Source organism: Leopardus geoffroyi, chromosome A3, assembly GCF_018350155.1.
Source record: "Leopardus geoffroyi isolate Oge1 chromosome A3, O.geoffroyi_Oge1_pat1.0, whole genome shotgun sequence".
In the NCBI taxonomy this organism is placed as follows: Eukaryota; Metazoa; Chordata; class Mammalia; order Carnivora; family Felidae; genus Leopardus; species Leopardus geoffroyi.
In genome coordinates, this window is record NC_059336.1 from 77606440 (window position 1) to 77613188 (window position 6749).

General features: G+C 41.4%; 1 long non-coding RNA gene across 1 annotated transcript in view; it reads right to left on the reverse strand.

Moving 5' to 3' along the window:
• Positions 1 to 6685, reverse strand: part of LOC123580816 — a 221607-nt gene extending 214922 nt beyond the window's left edge. Inside the window, exons 1-3 of the long non-coding RNA XR_006703475.1 lie at positions 6479 to 6685; positions 2136 to 2401; positions 347 to 440 (exon numbers count right to left, since the gene is read on the reverse strand). This is a non-coding gene — a long non-coding RNA (uncharacterized LOC123580816). The remainder of the gene's footprint in view (positions 1 to 346; positions 441 to 2135; positions 2402 to 6478) is intronic.
• Between the last annotated feature and the right edge of the window lie 64 nt (positions 6686 to 6749).

The following is a 6749-nucleotide window of genomic DNA, read 5'->3' on the forward strand; positions in this document are numbered from 1 at the left end:
AAGAACATCTATTGATTCTGTATGTGGGCCTGTAATATGGAACTTACTTCTAGTAGCTCTGTTCCTTTTCACTAATCCCTCATTTGGATGACAATCTTCATTTTACATCATTTAAGTGTTTTCTCTCTGAAGACCTTCTTCCTTGTTTGGAAGGCCAGAGCAAATTAAGAGCTGAATTAAGAGCTGCCTTCTTGCTATTGACTGTATAGTTGGATGCTGTTACATGTTTATGCCATTATAGATGCATTTGTTGCTGCTATCGCTTTGGAGTTACACAGGGCACACACCAAATGGATACATTTCAACAAGAAGCAGTTAAAGAGGCCTTCTTGCTATAAAGACCTACCACAGACCAGGAGTAGTCGCTCCATCTTCAGGAAGAAGTTCATCTTCTGCTGGGTTGTATCATCATCACCTGCATCAGCAGCAACATATTGTCCCTGAAATACATTAAATGTGGAGTGTATGTCTGGTACTGAGCTAAAAGATTTATGTGCATTATCTCACTTTATAGGGCAATTTATTCAGACATCCACTCATTCATCTGATTACTATTTATGGTACACCTCCGATGTACCAGATATTGAGCAAGCAGTAGGATGTGGGAGGAATCCAAGCCGTCGATTTCCTGCTTCAGGTTATGCGTAGCCTACAGGGAAAGGATAAGCACTAAACAGGTGATCATAACGAAGTGGATATTATTTTTTTGGAAAAACACAAGGTTTGTGGGTGCTCATAAGAGATGGGCCTACTAGATAACTCCAGCTTTTGCTATTTTCTGAATATACCAACCAGTCTTCTGCTTGAGGATTATTGATTTCCTGCTCCCATTATCTAAGACTCTCTTCTAGAAATCCATATGGCTTACTCCCACATTTTATCCCTTCATGTTACAACTTATTATATTGGTGGAGCCTTTTCCTGCCACGCGGTTTAATGATGCAACTTTTTTCCTCAGGACTTTCTATCCCTTTGCCCACCTGATTTTTCTTCACAGAACTCATCAACACCTGAAAGTATATGTATGTCTCCCTTCAACCTACTCCTCTAATAAGTAACTTGCATGAGACCAGAGACTTTGTTTTATTCATTGCCACTTCCGGAGTGTAAGAATAATAATTGGCACATACTAGGTTCTTGCTCAAAAAATATCAGTTAAAAGGTTGACTGAATGAATAAATGAATGGATGAGTATTATATGAGAGCCTGGGCAAAAGCTTCAAATTCGTGAAGCTGTGCTGCAGATCAGGGCCTTGTGTTTTTCCTGACACTGAGCAAAAGGAAGACAAGTGTCTCCAGCTTAGAGAATGGTCATTTCACATTTGTGTTGGAGGACGGTCGTGTAAGTCTAAAATTCCTGCACAGAGAGAAGAAATAATCTTGAGCAATTTTGTAAAACAGACAACTTAGAGGTACAGTATTTGTTACAGACAAGTGTTAAGTTGATGAATGAATGTATACATTTATGAGTGAATGAGTGCATGTCTTGGTTTGTTTCCTTATATAAGATGATGTGCAATGTTTCCATTTCCCTGTGTCCTGTGAACCTCTTACTCCTTCTTGGCTCAGTCAGTTCCTCTTCTCTTTTTCCTAGCTCTCTTTCTACATATATCTGGCCCAGATTCTGTCCTCCAGTGTTAACAGTAGAGGACTATAAAAAGAAGGCAAGATCCAAAGTCAAACAGCAACAAGGGTCACAGGAACACAAAGAAAATGAGCTGAATGAGAAGCAGTATGTGGCCTTCAAGAAGCAGCACTGGGGGCAGGGGAAGGAGCCAAACACAGTCTCTTTTCCTAGGCACAAGCTGGCTAGAAAGCTAACCAACCTGATGGGGAGACATTACCTCTAGAGGTGGAAAGGGCAGAGGCAGGAGGGATACAATTCATGAGAAAAAGCAGGTCCTCAAGTGGGAAGGCACACCTGGCTTTAGGAAATCAGGAGACACAGAGATCAACGGGGTCATAGCAAAGTTTGCAGGGACACCGTAGACCATCAAGGATGACCCAGCAACCAGGAGGAGGAGAAGGCAAAGGGCTGGAGCTTGGGGTCAGAGGCGGTTTGGGGAATTGAGAGCATCCCAGAAGAAATAGCAGAACCTGTGTGAGACCACAGTCATCCCTCCAAGAGAAAATACCTTGTTTTTTCCCTTTGCATAACAAGAGTCTGTGCACATCATTCCCTTTCCACGGGAGGCAAGGTGAGGAACATTGGCAGCAGGACTCTTCTTAGGCGTCACCAAACAACAGACTAAAAAATATTCAAAGTCATATGTGGGCCTTGTGCAATAAAAAATAAAGTCTTTTGTTGTTGTTGTCAATTTTTTTTTTCAGCAGTCTCCCTGGATTTCAGCTCTTCCAGTATTTATATGTGGACAGGGCCTCAACTTGCAGTTTCACTCACCTAAGACAGAAGCAAAGGAATGGTGGGAAATTATGTGGAAAGATTGTTTTTAAATGTAAATTTACAAATGGGTCTGTCTGGAGAGTCAGTGGAGTTAAGATGTCTTGGCAGGTAAATATCAACATGAGGCCTTCTAAGTCCATTTCTCATTTCTTCCTTTAAGAAATAAGAGATCATGTTCAGTGAATCACCAGATGGAGAATTTGTTCAGGCAAAATGGCTTTGCAAGTTCCCTTGTAAATCGCCTCTGGCTTCTAAAAAACAGTAGCAAATGTGCCGAAGACTGAATTAGCTAGAACAGAAGTTTCACTTTTTCACTACAAGAATTATCTGGGCCTGAGCAAAAACCTGGACTCCCAGAGTTGGAACGGATGTGAAAAGACTCTGTCAACCAGGCCTCTGGTGTTAGTCAGGGAGGCTTACAAAACAAATGAAATTTAGAGCAGTGTGAGGTCCCCTTCAGACTTGAGAAATCCATTCCCTTCATAACCTTGAATCTAAAGGAGTTTGCTACCCATAGGATGTGGATGTTGAGGGAGCGACATTGATCTCTACATGATACATGTTGCGAAACCCTTGTAGAGGCTCCCAAATGGCCTGGGGGTATTGGAAGAAGACAGCCATTTAAAAGTCAACAGCAAGAGATGAGATTCTTCTGGAAAGCCCAAGGTTGGGACTTTCTTCCTTTCCACACCTTTCAAACCTTCCCAAAGATAAGATTTGATCAAAGAGCTTTCAACTGAATTGAGCAAAGGATACTGTCTACACTGAGAGATCCACTGGGACTGCAAGTGACCCTTGACTCTCCGACCACTGTGTTAGCTTCGAGGCCTGCAGCTTGAGCACAGTAAGCATTCTGAAGTGACTCTAGGATAGGAATGCCTTTCTAGAAGCATTGTCTTAGAGGCACTCACCCCTCTAGGACTCCACAGGGCTTTCCTCTCACAAGACTCCACAAATGGGGGTTCAGCTGAGTGAGACTCTGCTGAAGAAAAGCCTTCCATCTTCACTCCTCCTGAAGTGGAAAGAGGAATTGATAAAGTCAAGGGACAGGGTGGGAAAAATAGCAGCTGGCTATTTCAATAGCTTGGGTTAAAATCAGGGCATTGAATCAAAATCATAGAGCCACCGACCCAAAATTTACTGAGCTTTACATGTGTTTCTTTTCTTGAAACTAAAGCTTGCACTTGGGGGAAAAAACCCTGCGGGGATTATGGACTGTGTGCAATTTAAATTCTTTTGCATTTAGTGACTTTTTCTGGTTAGGGAAGGATTCAGGTATTTGGATAATTTCATAAACCATTGACTTTTTAAAGAGGAATATGAAGAAACATATGCCAATTGAGTTAGAAGCTGGGCATAGCTGTGAGCTAGATATTAGTCCTTTTTACCAAAATGTGGTTTATGAGGCTTTTAATAGAGATTAAATTGGTGGAAACCAGGTTTTACCTTATTATGGATTTGATAGTTTCTACATTTATCTCCCCAATGTAATACTGAACTGTTGGACCCAATGCAGAGTCTTTAACTCTGCTTAGATCACCTAGTTCCATTTTACAAATAAGAAATGACAAATTTCTATATACAAATCAAGACAATTCATCAATGATTAGCTATTTATCTCTATACACACCTGTCCTGCTGTCTCTGTGTCTGTTAACGGCCCTAAGAACCTCAGTAGGTAACTTTGATGTCTATACCCATTCCTATTCTGGGATGTTCTTCACCTGCCAAAGTTCTACCCATTCATTGAATATTACTGAATTACTATCACTGCTAAAAACTTTTTATAGATGGTGATACATACTGTGAAGGAAAACAAAGCAGAGTAAGGGGAAGCAGCATGCCAGGTTTGGAGGGATGCAAATTTTGGAAGGGTAGTCAGGAAGACCTGTCGGGGGAGGTGAGAAGAATGAAAATTTTAAAAAGCAAAGTGGGCAGAAGCTGGTGCATTCATGAATACCAAGGGGCTTGGTGGCTAGAGGGAAGTGGAGGGTGACAAGGGCAGAGAGGCAGGCAGTGGCTACACATGCAGGGCTGGATTTTATTCGAAGTGTGAGAGCAGTGGATGGTTGTGAAAATGACAGTGATAAGGCTGACAATGTACCTCTCCTCATGGAGCGTAAGCTCCAGAGGGAAGAGAAAAAAGATGAATGAGGACACCAGATGTGAGCTGGTTTATGCTTTAAAAGATGGCACCAAACTGGCATTTACAAAGTCATGAATTCATGGGGCTCCAAACTGAGTTTAGCCCAATCTGTATCGGGACATTTTCCACCTTGAACTATCATCTACTTGAGGGGAGTATGTCGGCTTTTCATCGCTCTGCTACGTCGATTTAATGCTCAGGATGGTATACATATTGTCTAACCTACCTTTGGATAGAAAATAAGATTTGATGTTTTAAAGGCCCTCATTAAGTCATATAAAACTGATTCTAAAACTGATTCTTTTCCCAAAAGAAATGCTTTCTATGTATGTTTGCTTTTCAATACTGGTTCTTAAGATTGATGAAAGTATGTCTTAGGCTATCAAATGAGAAATCATTACGATATCCTATCTAAAATACTAGGAGTGTGTGTGTGTGTGTGTGTGCGTGTGTGTGTACATGCATGCACACGAGTGCACGCTTCTGCATATGCAAAAGCACTCATTCACCGTCTGCCTTCATCCATGTGAATTCTATGTGAATGAATTAATGAAGAAGGGTCTGAGAAGAAACGAGCTGAGGCTGCTGTTTCTGAACTTCATTGTGTTTCGTCCTCTCTCTCAGTTCATTTAATGTCATTAAGGCAGAGGTTTGGATGAAGTAGCCCCTCCTTCCTCTGTCTCATGTGTCATGAGCTCCCCATTGGTGACCATGGAAGATAGCGGCCTCTTATTCTCCCACACTGGATCTGTCAAACCACTTACAGAAGAAAGGATGGCACTAGCCTACTGGTTAATTTCTTAATTTTTTTTTAATGTTTATTTGTTTTTGAGACAGAGGTAGACAAAGGACAAGCAGGAGAGGCACAGAAAGAGAGGGAGACACAGAATCTGAAGCAGGCTCCAGACTCTGAGCTGTCAGCATAGAGCCCAATACAGGGCTTGAACCCACAAACCCTGAGATCATGACCTGAACAGAAGTCAGATGCTTAACTGACTAAGCCCACCAGGCGCCCACCCCCCTATGGTTTAATTTCTAATATCAGTCTGGAACCTTGCACATTCATTGACTCTGTTTCCTTCTATCCAGATAAAGAGGTGAAAATCAGTGCAATACAAGAAGATTTGCATTCCCATTACTCTCTAAACCACAGAGAAGGAATTGGGTCAGACTACTTGGCCTGAAGCTGCTACTTCTGTATAAAAGCTTCAAAGGACTACCCTGAACGCTCATGGTTTCCCACAGGCCTTACGGCAGAGATGTTTACAGAGAGAAAATGGCAGGACCCTGATACAGGGGTGGGGGCATGGAGCTAGGGAGGAGGGGCCAAGTGTATAAAGGAACCAATCTTTTTACCTATGGCCTTTTTTTCCAGGTATAGGTCCATTACTTTCTTTCCATTCATTTAAACTGCTATTCAGCTGGAGGAACCAAAGAACCAAAAGACTTCTTTAAACAAAGGAACCCAGAGGGGTAGAGCCTGGAAATGTTGTCATAAAGGCCATCATTCAAAGGAGAAGTGATGAGGAGTAATAGAAATGCCAGCACCTTGCTTCAGTTTGAAAATGTATACGCAGCTTTCTAAAAATTCATTTTTGGGGGGTGTTGGAAGGGGAAGTTCAATGAGGAAGAGGAGGAAGGCAACTACCCACTTTATTCAAAGCCCAGGGATTAGAGGTGCCAACCAATGCCAATTCTGTTCAGTTCACCTGAATGAGAGCTAAATAATAAAATCACATTATACAATGCAGAAGTCAACTCAAAGCAATGAATACAGAACAAAGGTACTTTGGAATATGCCATCCTAATATTCCTGTCTGCACAGTTTAGTGTTCTTAAATGTGTTTTATGTTTAATGAAAGAAACAATGGCTTTCAGTGGAGGGAAAAAATAGATCTTTAAAGATAATCAAGGCCTTAACTACCTACCTTAGGTAGCTGAGAAAAAGCTACTGTACTCTTTATTTTTTAACACTCCAGATATGTAATTTAATGCAGGTCTAATGACAGTCTCAAACATGGGGCTTTAATCGAAATTGTTCAAGCTCAGTACTGTGACAGGAACTCACAAGCCCCCAACAGTGCTGTCCATTTTCTCAGGTTCTGTAAGAAAAAAGGAAAGAAGAAAAAAACCTCTTGAACTTATGTTGCTATTGATGTGTAATATACAATAAAAAAACAGTTAAATTTCAATTACCCA